Consider the following 19,526-nt stretch of genomic DNA (forward strand, 5'->3'; position numbering starts at 1 on the left):
AGGAAACCAGGATTTAAAAATATATATTTGCTCATCATAACTTATCCTGAAATAAAAAATGACATTTAGATGCAAGTAAAATATATCTAAACACAGTGGACCACTTACATAATTCAGAACTGAAATAATACCCTACAATTCATTAAAATAACTATTTGTATCCCATCTTACTTCAAAATGGATTTTATTGTATGATTCCATTTATAAGAAATATTAGAACTAAACAAATATTTAGAGATAGAAAGTAGACTGGTGATTGCCTAGGGCTAGGAGGTACAGATGAAAGAAGTGAGGGGTTGTTAATGGGGTATGGGATTTCTTTGGGGAGCTATGAAAATGGTCTAAATTAGATATTGGCAATGGTTGGGCAACTCTGAGTTTACTAAAATACAGTGAGCTGTACATTTAAAAACAATGAAATTTTAATATATTCATTATATCCAAAAGGAGCTGTTATTTTAAAAATGGATTTATATAATTCCCATCAGTCAATAGGAAAATGACAAACAACACAATAGAAAATGAGCAAAGATATGTATTGGAAATTCACAAAAGAGAAGCCACAGTGAAAATAGACATATATCAGAAGTGGCAGGGAAAATGCAAAACAAAATGAGGTATTTCAAACCCATTATATTGGGAAAAATTGCAATAATTCCAAATGATAGCAGGATGTTCGAATCTCACATAGATGGTGGGAATGTAAACTGACACAAGTTTTGGAGTGCAATTTGTCAAGTTGAAAATAAGCAAGCCCTACAAACCCAAGTCCTCTTTCTTAGGGTAGTCTCACCCAGGCTGGCACAGAGGCAGGCACGGGAGCATCAGCTATCTTATTCATCACAGAGAAAAACAGAAACGAGCCAGTGCCTGGTTATAGAGGGATGGAGAATTAAACTCTAGTGCATGTATTAAACTCTAGTGCATGTATCCATGTATACAGTGCCAAAATGAATAAAATAGATTCACTTAAAATTTTATTAAGCACATGTCACAGGTTTTTTTTAAAGGGCAGTAGAATAAGAAAAATAAGGTTAAGTGAAAGGTTTGCATTATGTACAGAGTGGGGCTTGTCTTGTCTGCTAAAGCTTGGTCACAAATTAACTCTCAACTTTTAGCAGCCAGTGCAACAATTTTGTGATGAATTCACAAATTAAATTATAATTTTCAACACATTGCTAGTTCCAGGACTAAGATTAGGAAGCTTTTCTGAAGACCTCACCATGGAAAGTAGGTAGTAAGCAATATCCTCAACACCATTCTCTCCTCTGTAATATTGATTCTTGTTTCTGGAAAGTTCTATCCATGTGCTGTGATTTCTGAGTATCTAATTTTATCTAAAGGCTCATTTTTGAAAGTGGCAGTTAGAGGTAAATGGAGGTATCCATTCTCTTTTATTTGGCCAATGTTTCAAATTTTTAAATCTGGATGCCTCAGGTGAGCGGCATCAGGTGTACTCCTCAGAGCAGTGCTGTAGGACAGGAATTTCTGTGGGGATGAAACACCTTTGCATCTGCACTGCCCAGGTTGTGGCCAGTGGTCATATATGGCTGCTACCTACAGAGCTCTTAAAATGTAGCTCATGAGACGGTGGGGCTGAATTCAAATTGCATTTAACTAATTTTAATTTAAATAGTTGCTTGTGGCAGGTGGCAACCCAGTTACACAATTTTTGCAGGCCATGAGTTCCACCCTTCTCTGTTTGATCAATGCCGGGCCTTCAGCAGCACACATTAAGATTATCTGTCTGGCCCCTAGTGATGTTTTTGTTCAAGACTCAGTTTAAGTACTATGTCTCAAGGAATGGATATATTACTTATTCTTTATTCATCTATTCAGTAGATACTCTTTCTACCTGAAAGGTACAGGTCTGTGTCCGTCATAGCACCCAGGATCTAAAGGGAAACATGGACCCGTACACGGTAGCACTCTGGATAAGAGATTTTTAACTCAGTGGGACGGAGAGTGCCCTCCAGGAAAAGCAAAGTTAAGAACAAATCAGCTGGGCTGGGGGACAGTTCTCAGATGAAACAGCATGGCCTAGGGATTCTAGGGATTTGGAAAAATCTCTAGACCATAGAGTGTAGGAATGGGGAGATTGTAAAGGATTGGTGAGTGTGAGATCAGTGAAGGGTTTTCTTTAATTGACATATTGTATATATTTATGGAGAACAATACAGTGCTTTGATCCTTGTATACAGTGTGAAATAGTAAAATCAAGATATTTATCTATCTCAAACATTTATCATTTCTTTATGGTGAGATTATTTGAAATCCTCTCTTCTAGTGGTTTTGAAATATATGATGCAATGTAGTCAACTATAATCACCATTCTATGTAACAGCACACTAGAACGTTTTCCTCCTATCAAGATGTGACTTATTCATTATTAACCAATCTCTCTTTGTTCCTAGCTGTTCACTACTCTCCCCAGCTCCTGGTAACCATCATTCTACTCTCTTGCTGTATGAGATCATCTTCTTTAGATTCCACATACGAATGAAATCATGTGCCCCTTGTCTTTCTGTGCCTGCTTGTTTCACTTAATTTAATATCCTCTGGGTCCATCTGTGTTGCTGCAAGTGACAGGACTTCATTCTTTTTTATTGAAGAATAATATTCCATTGTGTATACATACCACATTTTTTATCTATGCACCCTTGATTGGCATTTATGCTGAATCTAGATTTTGGCTGTTGTGCATGGTGATGCAGTAAACATGGGAGTGCAGGTATCTCTCCAACATTCTGATTTCATCTTACTTGGAAATACACCCAGCCTTGGGATTGCTGGATCACATGGTAGTTCTAGTCTTAATATTTTGGAGAAGCATTTTGCATAGCAGCTGTACTAATTTTCATTCCTACCATATAAGAGTTCCCATTTGTTCACATCCTTGCCAGCATTTATCTTTTGTCCCTGTGCTAATAGCCATCCTAACTGGAAGGAGGTGGTACCTCATCATGGGTTTGATTTGTGCATTTCTGATAATTAGTGATGTTGAGGATTTTTTTCTAAATACATGTTGGCCATTTGCATGTCTTCTTTGTTATTTTTTGGTTTTTTTGGTTTTTTGGTACCGGGGACCAAACTTGGGACCTTGAGTTTGCTAGGCAGGTGGCAGAACCACTGAGCTAAATCCCTGGCTGCATGTCTTCTTTTGCAAAGTATCTGTTCAGGTCCTTTGCCCTGTGTTTCCCAGCCTGGCCTCCAGCTTCTGGTTCAAGCCATCCTCCTGCTGCAGCCTTCCAAGTAGCTGCCACCTCCCAAGTAGGTGCCATCACATGTGGCTTTTTTGAACCATTTTTAATTGGATCATTTGTGTGTTTCTATTGGGTTTTTTTAAAGTTTTTTGTATATTCTAGATAGTAGCCCTTTGTCAGATATAGTTTGTCGATAGCCTTTCCCATTCTATAGGTTGTCTCTTCACTTTGCTGATTGTTTTCTAGGCAGAAGCTTTTTAGTTTGATTTAATCTCATTTTCCTATTTTTGCTTTTGTTGTTTGTAATGCATGATTTTGAGCCATATTAAATTGACTTTGGACTTTCTCCTATGGGCAATAGGAAGCCACTACAATTTTTTAAGGAAAGGAATAGACTCCAGTGATCTCTTCTTTCACCACCAGGTATCATATAACTTAACAATTTGACTTTGGGATATATATCCAAAAAATTTTAATTCTCAGAAAGATATATGTATATTCATATTCACAGCAGCATCATTAAAAATGGTCAAAAGATAGAAACAACACAAATATCGACAGATGAATGGGCAAACAAAATGAAGAATATATATCTAATGGAATATTATTCAGCCTTAAGGAGGAAGGAATTCTGATACATGCTAAAACATGGACAAACCTTGTGGACATTATGCTAAGTGAAATAAGTCACAAAAGGACAAATATTGTATGATTCTACTTATATGAGGTACCACAAGTCACCAAATTTAAAGAAAGTAGAATGGTGGTGGCCAGGGCCTAAGAAGAGGGACAAATGGGGAATTGCTGTTTAATGAGCATAGAACTTCAGTTTGGAAAGATGAAAAAGTTCTAAAAATGGATGGTGGTGATGGCTTTGCCCAGTGGGAGTGTATGGTACACTAGGTTAGGAAAGTAGATTTTGTGTTATCTGTATTTTACCATGATAAGAAGAAACTGTCAAATAAACCTATCATTATCTCTTACTAGAACTATGCAAAAGCCCCTTAACTGATCTCCCTGCAACTGTTTTTGATCCCTTACAGTTTATTCCCCACAGCACAGAGAGAGCGATCATTTTGAAACATGAGTCAGGGTTCATCGCTATCCTGCAGGAAAACTTTCCATGGCTGCCACGGCCTCACATGGTGGTCCTGTCTCTGCTTACCACCCTGGCCACAACTCCTCCATTCTCCCTCTGGCTCTCCACTCTGGCCCCTCTTTCTTTCTCTGCCTCCTCTTTCTTTGGACACAGAAAGCAACTTCCCAGGGTAGGATCTTTCCCCTCTGGAACATTCTTTCCTCTGATATTCACTTGGCCTACTTCTTTCTTTCCTTTGTCTTGCTCAAATGTCAGCCTTCTAGCATCTTCCTTGACCACCTACCTAAAAACCTCCACTTCTTGTTTTTTCTCATAGTGCTTATCCCTGCCTACTTTTTATTATATATCCACCTATTAATTTGTTTACTGTCTATCCTGCAATGTAAGATCTACAAAGGTAAGGGCTGTGCTTTGTATGCTCCTGAATCCCCAGGGAATGCAACAGTTCCTGACATGTAAGAAACCCTCAAAAACATTTGCTAAATGGAAGAATAATTAATGTTGCATCTCAGAAAGATTCTGAGAATGGACTGGACTAGTAGACACTTGAAATGTTGGGGGAGCAGTAATATGTGCACAAGGAGATAAGAGGGAAGATATTTAGGAGAAATAATCAAGAGGCCAAATGGAGGCTTCATTCACTGAGCTAGAAAACTCAAGAGGAAGAGGAAGAGCAAGTTTGCAGAAGATGACTTCAGTTTTAAGTTTATTCAGTAGACTATGCCAGTAGAGCTGTTGAGTGGGTAGCTGGCTATGTTCAGGAGAAAGATCTGGGCAAGAAATGCAGATTTAGCAGCTCATCAATATAATCTTAGTGGAAATGTTGGTAACTGTTGAGCAGTAGTTGGCGATTACACATTTGACTAGTACTTAAATGTACATGTTAGATGTTGCCAATTAATTTCAGACTCATGGGCTTTTGTAGTTTGTCAATATGGTCATATTTTAAAAACTATATAGAATGCAGAAAGTGAGGCTTCTATGGAAAAAAGAAAAAGTAATACTATTCTTTAATTTTTTATATATTTTAAAATGTAACATCATCTTTAATGGATGATATGCAACCCTCAGGCCATATATTCTTTAATTTATCTAATTCAATATGTAAAGTAAGACCTTTATTGAAACATCATTATCTTTTATACTGAAAAGAAGTGTCAGTCCGGGGGTAAAGCTCAGTAGTAAAGCACACATGCTTAGCATATGTAAGGCCCGGGGTTCAATCCCCAGCATCCCCAAATAAATAAATAATAGATAAAGCCTCCTATCCCAAATTCATCATTTCACACATGAAGAAATAAAATCTCAGAGACCTTGATAAACTGCCTTGGGTCACGCGGTCTGATGGCGGAGGCAGAGCCTCACTCACACTCTATTTCTAAGTTGCTCCTAATTAGGAGACTGTCTTACAATGTTCTGTGTATCCTTGGAAGGACTCCTTCAGAATTGCTCCTTGTTCCTGTGCTGCAGTTTACCAGGCTGCCTGGATCTCCTGCAGTTAGCCATCTGTTTCACCCAGCGAGGCTGCTGTCAGACGCTGGGTTCTCACTCCTCTTGCCATTCAGCAAAATTGAACTCACTGTCAAATATGTCACAGAACTGCTGGAGAATAAAGATAATGACCTCCAAGGCATGTTCAGATTTTTTCGTATGGCCATTGCTACTGTACAGAGCTCAAGCATAGACTTTGATACCACTCAAAGGCTGGTGTTCTTGCACGAGTTTCTTGCTCTATGGGAAAGTATTATTAGAGAGTGGCCTTAAGGAACAAATTAGTGACTGCTTCCAGCAACGAAATTTTATATTCAAAACAGGAAAAAGTCTAACCTCAGTTATAACGGTCAACCAGCCAAAGCTAATAATTTTTCTCTGCATTCTGGAAACTCACTGGGGAAGATCTTTTGAATGGATTCTCCATAACCTTCACAGCCTCTTCCCCTTGCCCTTCCTGCTAGAGATTCTCCCTTGCAGCTGCAGGTGGTCAAGAGCCCCAGTTCAGGACTATGAGACCTAAGCAGACATGTGCTTAAGTATGGCCATGGCCCTCCTCCCCATTTCCCTGTCCCCTTCTAGACAAGATGGCTTGTGCCACAGCAGCCTCCTATATTTATGAGGGAGAAAGCCATGGGATTCAAATACCAATGGCCCTGATAGTATCTCACTGCTAAATTGAAACTCACCATTATGGCTTGTATCTGAGATGTACGTCCCTCCAAAGCTTCATGTGCTCATAGTTAGGGCTTTGTGGAGGTGGTTGGATTTAGAGTGTGTGAATAGGGATTAAGGGTGTGTGATTGCTAATTTAGTCCACTGATTGGTTTAGCATAGTTCTAAGTGGAAATAATGGGAAGGCCCACCCTGGGTGTGGATGGCACTAATCAATAGGCTTGTAGTCTGCCTAAATGGAATAAAAGGGAAAGTGGGACTTGCTGCTTCCTGCCTGCCATGCCACGAACTGTTTCTCTTCTGTGATGCCTGTCTGCCGTGCCACCCTGCCTTGGAGCCAGCCAACTGTGAACTGAAACCTCTACAAACCATGAGCTAAATAAACTTTTCCTCCTTTAACTTATTGGTGACAGGTATTTTGTCTCAGGAACGACAAAGTAACTAAGAGATTCACCAATGCCACATTTCTTGTTGAATGAGAAAAAATTATTCTCTTTTTACTTAAGCCACTATAGATTTGTTTTCTGTTCCCCATAGTTAAATACCACCCTATCTAAAACATTAATGAAAGACTGAAACACTAATGAAGATAGGATGAGATGGGTCCTATCCTGATATTTGTGGTTGGGGCCGAGGTATATATTTACAACTTGAACATCCTTAGGCTGCAAAGGTGAAATACAAAATGCTGCAAAACCCAAAACTTTTTGAGCTCTGACCTGTGGAAAATTCTCACACCTCACTTCATGTGACAGGTCTCAGCCAAATTGCCACCACACTAAAAATACTGTACAAAATTACCCTCACACTATGTGCTACAGATATATATGAAACGTAAGTGAACCTGTGTTTAGGCTTCAGTCCCATCTCCAAAGCTCGTATGGGTGACAAATATTTCAAATCCAAAATCCAAAACACTTCTGCTCTCAAGTATTTTCAATCAGAGATACTCTGTGTGTGTGTGTATGTGTGTGTGTGTGTGTGTGTGTGTTCGTGTGTTTGAAGATCCTCAACACCTCCCCTCCCCTAATCGGATACTATTTGTGTAAGATTTTATTGTTGTTTTGTTTCATTTTTTGCAGTATTAGGGGTTGAACACAAAGCCTCACACATGCTAGCCAAGTGCTCTACACAGAGCTAGGTCCCCTGTTCTTTTTTTTTTTTATTAAATTCTTTTATTGGTACATTTTAGGTATACAACACAATTACATTTCTCATTGGGAATTGTACTTTACATAATGCATCTTGGTTCTTATTTTTTCCCCATTCCTAGCCCTCCTTTCACGCCCTCCACCCTTCCCTATTTACAAAGACTTTATTTCCATTTTTTCCATTTCTCATCATTTTTCCTTTCCCTTCTTTCCTTTCCCCTGCCCCTCCCACAACCCCTACCCCTTTGGACCTTTTCTTCCTATTTTGCATTGTCGATTATTCATTCTAATCATTGGTACATTTTAGGTATACAATATAATGACATTCATCATTGGAAATTTGCACCTTTACATAGTCTCTCTTGGTTCTTATTTTTCACCCTTGTCCAGCCCTCCCTTCAACCCCTCCATTCCTCCCTATTTACAAGAATTTTGTTCCTATTTTTCCATTTTCTCATATTAATCCCATTCCCTTCTATCCTTTCCCCTATCCCTCCTACTTCCTTCCCCTTTGCCCCTTTTCTTCCTATTTCACATTACCTATTATACATTTAGTCCTTATTTACACTTTCAGTTTCTCACACCAGAGAAACTATTCAGTATTTATTCATGTGTGTCCTATTTATTTCACTTAAGAGTATCGCCTCAATGTGCATCCATTTAGCTATAAATGTCTCTAATTTCTCATTTTTTATGGCTGAGTCATGCTCCATTTTATTAAAAAAATCACATTTTCTTTATCCAGTCTCCAGTTGATGAGCATTTGGGCTGTTTCCAAGCTTTAGCTATTACAAACTGTGCTGCTATGAACATGGGTGCACATATATCACTATGGTCTGATTCTTTTAATTCTTTGGGGAAGATCCCCAGCAGGGGAATAGTGGGGTCAAATGGGGCTTCCAGTCCTAGAGCTTTGAGGTATCTCCGTACCGATTTCCACAGTGGTTGCACCAGTCTACACTCCCACCAGCAGTGGAGCAGGGCTCCTCTTTCCCCCAGCCTCGCCAGTATTTGTTATTGGTTGATTTCATGATAGCAGCCATTCTTTCCGGAGTGAAGAGGAATCTCAGTGTTGTTTTCATTTGCATCTCTCTCAAATGACCAGTGACGTTGAACATGTTTTCATGTATTTATTTGCTATTTCTACTTCTTTGTCTGAGAAATGTCTGTTCATTTCAGATGCTCGTTTTTGGATTGGGTCTTTAAATTTGGGAGGTCTGATCTTTTTAAGTTCTTTATAGATTTGAGATAGTAGACCTTTGTCTGAGGAAAAGCAGGTGAAGATTTTTTCCCACATTGAGGGTTGTCTCTTCACACTGCTGGTGGTTTCTCTTGGTGTGCAGAAGCCTTTTAATAAGAAGAGACCCCACTTGTTGATTGTTTGTGCTAGTTCACGGGCAACTGAGGTTTTGTTCATAAAATCATTTCCTACACCAATGTCTTCAACAGTTCTTCTACCTAACCTCTGTTCCAACTGGTTCAGAGTTTCTATTTTAAAATTTAGATCTTTAATCCATTTTGATTTTAGTTTAATGCATGGCAAGAGATATAGGTCTAGTTTTAATCTTTGGCAAGTTGAAGCCCAATTTCTCCAGCACCATTTATTAAAGAGGCTATCTTTCCTCCAGTGAGGGTGTTTGGCTCCTTTGTCGAAGATGAGATGGCTGAGTGTGTCTGGCGTTGTTTCTGCATCTTCTAATCTGTTCCACTGGTCCTCTGGTCTGTTTCTTTGCCAGCACCATGCTGTTTTTATCACAGTAGCTTTGTAGTAGAGTTGCAGGTTGGGGATTGTGATACCCCCTGCCATGTCTCTGTTACCTAGAATTGCTTTTGCTATTCTGGGTCTCTTCTTGTTCCAAATGAATTTTTGGATTGTTTTCTCGAGGTCTATGAAGTATGCTGCTGGGTTCTCAATTGGAATTGCATTAAATCTATAAAGCAGTTTGGGAAGGATGGCCATTTTCACTATATTAATCCTTCCTACCCAGGAGCAGGGGATGTCTGTCCATTTTCTGATATCATCTTCAATCTCTCCTTTCAGAATGCCATAGTTTTCAGAGAAGAGGTCTTTGATTTCTTTTATTAGGATGATTCCTAGGTATTTCAGTTTTTTGGATGCTATTGTGAAAGGAATTATTTGCCCTATTTCTCTCTCAGTGAGTCTGTCATTGGTGTAGAGGAAAGCTATTGATTTTTGTGTGTTGATCTTGTAACAGCTATTTGACTGAATTTGGTTATTAAGTCTAGAAGACTTTTGGTGGAGTTCTTGGGGTCTTCTATATAGAGTATCATGGCATCTGCAAATAATGACAATTTGACTTCTTCTTTACCTATCTTTATTCCTTTTATTTCTTTCTCTTGTCTAATTGCTGTGGCTAATGTTTCCAGAACTATATTGAACAAGAGTGGTGATAGTGGACATCCTTGTCTTGTTCTTGATTTTAGTGTGAAGGATTTCAGTTTTTGACCATTTAGTTTGATATTGGCTGTTGGTTTTTCATAGATGGCTTCTATCAGTTTGAGGTATAGACCATCTATTCCAATTTTTTGTAGGGTTTTTATCATAAATGCATGTTGGATTTTGTCAAATGCTTTTTCTGCATCTATGGAGATAATCATATGGTTTTTGTCCTTGGCTCTGTGGATATAGTGTATTACATTGATTGATTTTCGTATATTGAACCAGCCCTGCATCCCTGGGACGAATCCCACTTGATCAGGGTGTCTGATCTTCTTGATGATCTTCTGCATTCTGTTTGCCAGTATCTTATGAAGGATTTTTGCATCTATGTTCATTAGTGAGATTGACATATAGTTCTCTTTTTCAGTTGGGTCTTTCTCTCCTTTGGGGATCAAGGTGATGCTTGCTTCCAGGAATGAATTTGGGAGTATTGTTTCCCTTTCAATTTCATTGAAGAGTTTAAACAGTAGTGACAGCAGTTCCTCTCTAAATGTCTAGTAGAATTCAGCAGTGAACCATCAGGGCCCAGGCTTTTCTTAGTTGATAAGTTTTTAATTACATTTTCAATTTCATTGGTTGATATTGGGTTGTTCAGAATTTTTAGATCTTCTTCGTTCAACTTTGGTAATTCATATGTATCTAGAAATCTGTCCATTTCTTCTGTGTTGTCCATCTTATTGGTGTATAGGTTCTGGAAGTAGGTATTGATGATCCTCTGGATTTCTGCTGGGTCTTTTGTAATTTCACCCTTTTCATTCCTAATTGCATGGATTTGGGCCTTTTCTTTCCTTTCTCTGATAAGGTGCTAAAGGTTTGTCAATTTTGTTGATTCTTTCAAAGAACCAACTCTTGGCTTCATTGATTTTTTGTATCGTTCTCTTAGTCTCCATTGCATTGATTTCTCCTCTGATTTTTATAATTTCCTCCCTTGTATGAGTTTTGGGGTTGTCCTGCTCTTCTTTTTCTAGAAGCTTGAGGTTCAGCATCAGGTTGTTTAGTTGGGCTCATTCCATTTTCCTAATATGCATATTCACTGCTATGAATTTCCCTCGTAAGACTGCTTTCATTGTGTCCCACAGATTCCGATATGTTGTATTGTCATTGTCATTTAATTGAAGGAACTGTCTGATTTCTTCTTTAATTTCCTCTGTGACCCATTGGTTATTCATAAGTGTGTTGTTCAATTTCCACCTGTTTATTAAATTTTTCCAGTTTCTTTTTCTATGGGTCTCCAATTTCATCACACTATGGTCTGATAACATAAAAGGGATAACTTCAATTCCTTTGCACTTACTTAAACATGTTCTATGTGTGAGTATGTGGTCTATTTTTGAGAATGACCCATGTGCAGCTGAGAAGAATGTGTATTCTGATTTTGTAGGATGGAACACTCTGTAAACATCTGTTAAGTTCATTTGTTCAAGAGTTTGATTGAGTTCTTGTATTTCATTACTTATTTTTAGTCTAGTTGATCTATCTATTTGTGACAGTGGGGTGTTGAGGTACCCCACTACAATTGTATTAGTGCATATATGACTTTTCATGTCCGTTAGTATTTGTTTTATATAGTTGGGCACACTAGTGTTTGCTGCATAGATATTTATGATTGTCATCTCTTCCTCTTGGATTCTTCCCTTTGCAAGGATGTAGTGTCCTTCTTCGTCTCTCTTAATCAGTGTTGGTTTGAAATCTACTTGATCTGCCAAGAGTATAGCTACTCCTGCTTTTTTTCAGGTTCCTGTCACATGGAGTATTGTTTTCCACCCTTTAACTTTCAGTCTATGAGTTTCCTTTTGAATTAAGTGTGTTTCTTGTATGCAGCATATTGTTGGATTTTGCTTCTTGACCCATTCTGCCAGTCTATTTCTTTTGATTGGTGAATTGAGACCATTAACATTGATGGTTATAACTGAAACCTATTGACTTGTCATTGCCATGACGTTTTCTTTTGGTTGGGTTCTCCCCCTTTCCATTTAATTTCTAGTCATGCCAGATGGGTTCATTCTGCTTTGTTTCCTGGGGTTGTGATCCTCAATGTCTGTTCCTAGGATATTGTGTAAAATTCCTTGGAGTGCTGGTTTGGTATTCACGAAGTTCCTAAGGTGCTCTTTGTCATGAAAGTATCTTATTTCTCCATCCATTTTGAAAGATAGTTTTGCAGGGTACATCAATTTGGGTTGGAGGCTGTTTTCTTTTAGGGCTTGGAATATGTCACTCCAAGCTCTTCTTGCCTTGATGGCTTGTGTTGAGAAGTCTGCTGTGATTCTTATGGCCTTTCCTTCGTTTATGATTTGTTTCTTTTCCCTGACTGCTTGGAGAAGTTTGTTCTTCTGTTGTGTTTCTGGAATCTTAACAATTATATGCCTATGTGTAGATTTTTTTTGATCAAGGCTAGTTGGAGTCCTATATGCCTCACTTATCTGTATGTCAAGCTCTTTTCCCCTGCTTGGGAAGTTTTCTGCCATTATTTCTGTGAAGATATTTTTTTATGTCATCTCCACTCTCTCCTGTTTCTTCATTGAGCCCAATTAGTCTTATGTTATTCTTCTTTGCCTCATCTAGCAGCTGCTGGATTGATTTCTCATGTTCCCTTATAATTTTGAAGCAATTTTTCTTTTCCTGGTCACTAATTGCAATCTTATCTTCTATATCTGAAATTCTGTCCTCACATTGGCTCGTTCTGCTGTGTAGACTTTCAGTGAAGTTTTTCATGTCCTGGAAATCTATCTGCATCTGTTTTATGGATTCCGTTTGTTTCTTATGTTGGGATACCATCATGTTCCTCAGCTCCTCTCTAGATTTATTAATCATGTCTTGCACTAAGGGCACAATTTCTCCTGTTATCTGAGAAATTATTTCTGATTTCATTTTTTCCAGATCCCCTTTTGTTGCCAGTTCAGTGGGTCCAGGTGGCTGAGTATCAGAGTGTTCCATCTCATTTCCCTTTGGGGTTGCTGTAGGTGATCTGGAAGTCTGGTTTTGAGACTTATTTAGGTGTTTTCTCATTTCGCCTGGGGCGGGGGCACTATTAGCGGCTGCACAGATTACCTCCTCTGAGCTGGGAGAGGTGGGACAGCGGCCGGGAGCAGCAATAGGGATGGCAACCCAAAAGCCCTTTCCTGTGGGCTGGGAGCAGCGGGAAGGATGGTGGCCAGGAAGCCCCTTCCTCTGGACCAGGAGCAGTGGGATGGCGGCTCAGAAGCCCCTACCTCTGAGCCGGGAGCAGTGGGAGGGTTGGTGGCCCGGAAGCCCCTTCCTGTGGGCTAGGAGTGTCGGGACAGAAGGTGGCCCAGAAGCCCTTTCCTCTGGGCTGGGAGCAGCAAGAGGGATGTTGCCTGGGAAGCCCCTTCCTCTGGACCAGGAGCAGTGGGACAGTGGCTCAGAAGCCCCTACCTCTGGGTCGGGAGCAGTGGGACTCTGTACCTTGGTCTGGTGGTCTGGTGTCCTCTGCGTCTTTGTAGTGTGGAACCAGGTGGCTGCCTGTCTACAGCGGGGTGATTCGGCGTCTTCCGCCCCCTGTTCTTTTTTGTTTGTTTGTTTTTTGATGACAACAGCAGTTCTTCACACAGCTAAGACACATCTTACCACTGGTTCATTGAAGTATGCTCGTCTTTAGATACGATTGAGAAAAACACAGTTGTGCCTTATTACAGTATCTGTGAAAAAACACAAATAAATATGATGCTAATAAATGGCCAACAACTGACAACTCGGTAGCTATTTCAATAGTCGTGCAGTTTAGGATTATATCCTCATATAATCTGAAATACAAGTTTGTCATCTATGCATGCACACCATTGTTTAACAACAAAAACAGCCAATAATAGTGTCTGTATTGGTCAGAAGCACACAGCCTCTATTTCATCTATGATTTAGTGAACACCTTATACCAAAAGGCTCCTTGAAAACTTGGCCCTGCTAGTCAGAGAGGAGCCTAAGGGAGGCATCTGCCAACATCAAAGCTACCCTAACCATGGCCAGAAGGAGGGAACTGTAGATCATGCTACCATTGCACCTGAAACAGGGGTGACAGGTATTATGCTACATGGCAGGCACTTTTCTCAGCTGAAGGAATGTGAGCTTTGCCACCACTAAGGAGAGCCTTTGAAGAGGCCTGCTTACTTATTATCAAAACAACATCAATAACAGCACTCTGAATCCAAACAACTACAAGTTCAACATCTGCTGTTTACAAGTAGACCAAAGATTTAAGGTAAGGCTCTGTCATGGCTGAAGAAGAATCAATCTCCTCTGAAACTGCCTTGCACATGCCATGGAGGAAAAGGTACATGGGGAATCCACTGGGATGGGGCTTGCTACATTCCATTCACAGTCCCAAAGAAATTCTGTTTCAGTTCAGACCCAAAGTTTGGCTCATTCTTCCAACTATTCCTTTGCCAGGAGGATTTATTCTGCCACAGAGAAAAGAAGATGTGTAGCATTGCTTAAAAAGTCCTATATGTGAGGAACTCTTTCATTTTCTTGAGGATTGACAGTGCTAGGACTTGGTAGGTTGTCAGGAAACTTTGAAGGGCTTTCTGGCATAAGTGCTCCAATGAGGACAAGACTCTAGGGGCAGTCCAGAATTGGTCGTGGCCATCTCTTGACCCTGTGGCAATAACTCCACCATGTGGAAAAAATGTGCAGCAAAGACCATTGGTCATAGGAGCAAATGCAATTGGATCCTTCAGTTCCAGGGCCCAGATTCTGAGGAGCCTGTCATCTGCCACTGTAGCGAGGTACAAACCTTCAGGAGAGAAGCACATAGATCTCAGTGAGCTCATGTGGACATCGCTGTTGTCCATGGTGGGTCGAGCTGGGTGTGGTGGAGTGACCTCAGCCTTTCACCAGTGTAGGGGTCCCATCCACATAATCACACTGGTGTCATAAGAAGCTGTAACATGCAAGGCAGAGTCCGGGGAGAAGTCACAAGAGACAACACTCCTTTGATGGCCCTCTAAATAGGCCATGTAGGACCACATGCTCCATAGAAAGACTGACTTCTCTCCAGCTGCAGAGCACAGCATGCTGCAGTCCCAGGATATGGAGCAGCAGTAAACCCACTGCAGATGGCCTGGTAACACCTGAATCTGTTTACCATGTTTATTCAGATCCCAGATGCGAAGAGTCTTATCCCTAACGCAGAGACCAAAATCAAACTGCCACTGGGTGTGAAGCTCAAATCTCTCACAACATCTTGGTGGCTGGAAAGATTCAAAAGCAGGAGCCCTGTCTGCACCTCCCAAATCTTGATCTGCCCATCATTGAGTCCTGTGGCAAGGATCAGGCAAGAGACATCTGGCATTTGGGGATGGTGGCTGCCCAGAGCTTCCTGCTGGGTGGAGACAGCCAAGGGCTGAAGGCCAAACCCCAAACAATCTGACCACAGCCCAGTGTCTTCTCCTCTGGGCTCCCTCGACCTTTTGTGTCACTTTTGCTGCTTCGACTTTTGGCTTCAAACCCTTTAGGGATGAACTGCTCCTCCAGAGGCCAGGGGATCATCTTGACGATGCAGTGTCCTTGAGACCAGGCGAACCAGGAGCCATCGGGTGAGAAGGCGACACTCCAGGACTCCAGGTTCACAGCTCGACTTCCAATCAAACTGATGGGGGCGCCCGGGCTTGAGTTCAGCCAACGGCAGCTGCTCCTCTCCGGCCTCCACGGAGGACGCCGCGCGGCAGGCAGTGGGCGCCTCAGCCCCGGCCGCTGTCCCTCATGCCGCCCCCGCGTCGCCGGCCCCGGCCCCGCCCCGGCCCGCCCCGGCCCCGCCCCGGCCCGCCCCGGCCCGCCCCGGCCCCGCCCCGGCCCGCCCCTCCGCCACCCAGAGAGGCCATCAGCTGCTTCCCGTCACCTGGCGGCAGGCGCGGGCGGGGACCCCTTTATTTTTTATTTTAAGACAAGGTCTTGCTAAGCTGCCCAGGCTGGCCTCAAACTCATGATCATCCTACTTCAGTCTTCTAAGTAACTAGGACTATGTGTGTCCCACCATGCCGGGCAGTTCTTAACAGATCCAGTTTTGTTTCATTTATACAGCCACAATCAATAATAATAATGAGAAGAAGAGAAGGAGGAGGAGACAGTTGCTATCAGATGACAACTTCCACATACAAATAACTTTTCTGGTTTGGTAAGCTCTGAGTATCACACAAATATTTGAGATAATAATGTCCCAGAAATTGTACAAACCAATGGAGCCATTCGTACAGAACTTGAGAAACCCTATAGGGCTGTAGCCACATGGCCAGTGTTGAGGGGATTAAGGGAAATCTGCTCTTCCCAGGAGGGGGCCTTGCCCTGTGTCCTCACACCGCCTTGGACCCACCCACTCTCACGTCTGTGCAGCGTGGGGCTTCAGCTGACTAAGAGACTGCAAGCACTGGGCTCTGTTGCTATTAGAGCCTTGGCCAGATCACTGCGCACCATCTGCTGGCTTCCCCTGCATCCATCATTCTGCTAAGATCACAGTTCAATCTGTTCCACCACGCTGAAGCCAAAGCTCCCTGACTGACAATGTGAGTCAATGCAAAAGTCGAGATCTTGCCAACAATGATTGTTCCTTAGATCCTTTGTGTCTCCACAGCCCTTTTACAAACAAGGACTTTGAAATCCAGAGGCATTTCCTTAGTTCTCTCATTGCAGGAAACAGGTGGGCAGATATCCGAGCAGTATTTCCTTACTCTTCTTGAACTGACCACTAGCCAGCCCACTGGGAGATGGGTGAGGTCTGCCCTTCCTACTGTTTGAGAACAACCCTTAGCACCCTCCTCTCCCACCTGCCACCCCGTGACTCCCTGATTGCCCAGAATGACTCCCTGGAAAATCTGTGCATGTCTCCCCAGCCAGTCCCCCACCACGCTAAGGACAATGGCCCCTTCTGAGCAAGAGAGTCTGGGCATAAGGGCTTACACCATCTGGGGGCTGGCTCTTTAACAACCACTCCAAATCCAAAGCAACGTCCTGGTGGGACTATCCCAGGCCACAGGGGCAGGCTGCCGGGATGCCTTATGCCAATACTCACCCCGCAAATGCCCAACCCCAGCCTGCCAGCAATGGAAAGCCTCTGCCTTTCACTTCTGTGGGATGATTTGATTACTCTAGCATTTAAAAATAACAAAATAAAAATAAATACAATCTGTACATGTTTGTCCTCTTCCTACTATCAGCTATTTCTTAAATCAAAGCATCAGTTTTGTTAACCATGTGAGTTTGAAAATGGTGTCTACTACGATTTGAATGTCCCTTCCCAAGGTTGAAATGTAACTGCTAGTATAACCTTTTAGAGGTGATTAGGACATAAGGACTTTGCCTTCATGCATGGATTAATGTCACTGTCATGGGAGTTGGTTATTGGGGGAGTATGGCCCCCTTTTCCTCCCTCTCTCTCTTTTTCCTCTAATTTCATTTGATGCCTTTTGCTATGTTAGGGTGCAACAAGAAGGCCTTCACCAGCTATGCCTTCTCTATTTTAGACTTCCAGGCCTGAAAATGTGAGCCAGTTAAATTTCTGTTGTTTGTAACTTAACCAATCTGTGGTATTCTGTTATAGTAGTAGGAAACAGATTGACAGCATCTGTGTTCATTGTAGTAGAAATCCTAGAAGCTTCCCAAACCAGTTCATCTGTACTGCACCTGTAAGCGCACACAGGCAAAATTGTCAAAATGAGTCACAGAGTCTCCAGGGTCCCTTTCCTTCAGATCAGTGTCTCTCTCTTGAAGTCACCAGCATTATTGCCTTGTCTCATAGCATGAATGTGCTCTGTTCTGACCTGCTCTGTTTTTCTCTCCTGAATGAATTTCTTTGTTTACTCTGTTTAATACAAATGAAACATCGCCTGATTATTCTCTTATTAAATGCATCATTAGACCCTCTTACTAATACTGTAAATTATTCTTTTCAGTGGTATGTTGAAGCTGGCAGAATAATAATAAAGATAATTAATAAGTGACATGTTGATGTATTTGTCCTGTTGCAGCAACTTTTAGGAAAAAAAGCATAGAAATGACTATAACTATGTGTTGGGTGCTTAAGACTATGTAAAAACTAATTTCAAAAGTTCTTATAATAAGCACAGTCTCCCCTCATACCATTGCCACTCTTTTGGAGTCCTGCTAAAAGTGTCTCTAAAACCCTGAGAAGTATGTTCAAAGTAATTTAAGAAAACAAACTTTATACCTTTGCAAAAATAGCCTCCTGGGGATTATTGGTGTCAATTCCAAACCCTGACAGACTGCCTGGTGTGAATTTCACCTGCCACATGTTAATAACCAAGGACCTGATTCAGGGTAGCCTGGAAAGAAAACAGGAGGCTGCAGAAATATAATTAGAAAGGGACCCCTCATCCCAGGAGGGTTTTTTAAAATTTTCTCCTTGCTGTAGAACGGGCACCCAGCTCAAACAAGCAACGGGTAATGTATTCCTGTTCAGGATGCAAAGCAGGCACATGGCACTCATACTTGCTGGGAGAAAAACAAACCAACATGTACCTAAAATCACTGTCAGGTGTAAGAAGCCATGGGTGGAAGATTTCACTTGCCAAGCTGTCCTGTCACATGAGACCAAGTTCTTAAATACATTATCAGGCCTATTCTCCAGCCCCACTGCATGCCCTTCTCTGGCTGTGCCCCTGATGTCCCCAAGAGGAGGCCCCTGCTCTTGCAGGTGTGAAGCAGGCATAATGATAATCTCACACCTCAGGCATACCAACCAGGATCGGCCTCCCAGCCGTGTCACTGGCTCTCTCTGTCATCTTATTTGTAGGTGCCTGCAAGACCCACGTGGAAATTTACAATGGGAATTTCTGTCTCTTTCTCTGTCTTTACTACAGTCTATTTTCCTATTCCCACTGTAGATGCTGTCCATCTCATTCTACCAACTTCCTTTTGGCTGCCAATTCCATCACACAAAACCAGATGGAACTACAACCCAAGGCTGCCCAGTTTGAATGTGGGTTACCTACTTGTCCTATACATCCTACCTGCACTTCAATAAAATGAGAATCTTTGGATAGCATAAAATAATAATTGCTTTTTTAGTGTTACATGTTTAAAGATCAGGAAAAAATGTAGACAGAAGAGTCTTATCCAGTTTTTAATTTCAGCTGTATGGATCCAATCAATCCAGTGGGGCTATATACTGAACTTGTTAAAGAAGTAATTTTGCATCTACTGGCTGCTAATCTAGAAACAAAAAAAATTAGGGAGAATGATAGTGCTATAATGCAGTGAATTATCTCAGGCTTAACAAGTTCCTGCAATGACTGCTTTTTTAGGTAAATGAAAATATCATGTGTTTTTAAGGATTAGAGAAAAACTAGTACTGGAAGGACAAAAATAGATCTGTTTGATGGTAACCCTGCCAGAAGTTTTCCCTCCCTTACCCCTGAAAGGCACTGGGATCAGTATTAATTTCATGGCCAATTTTAAAAGCAAGGAACAAGTCATTTCTC

The 19,526-nt window shown here is 41.4% G+C and overlaps 1 pseudogene; it reads right to left on the minus strand.

Moving 5' to 3' along the window:
* Positions 1–6,297: 6,297 nt before the first annotated feature.
* On the minus strand, positions 6,298–19,491 carry LOC147826222 (WD repeat and SOCS box-containing protein 2 pseudogene; annotated as a pseudogene).
* Between the last annotated feature and the right edge of the window lie 35 nt (positions 19,492–19,526).

This window comes from Heterocephalus glaber, unplaced genomic scaffold (assembly GCF_053883595.1).
Source record: "Heterocephalus glaber isolate CG9 unplaced genomic scaffold, H.glaber_assembly_v1.0 deba00001472, whole genome shotgun sequence".
NCBI lineage: Eukaryota > Metazoa > Chordata > Mammalia > Rodentia > Bathyergidae > Heterocephalus > Heterocephalus glaber.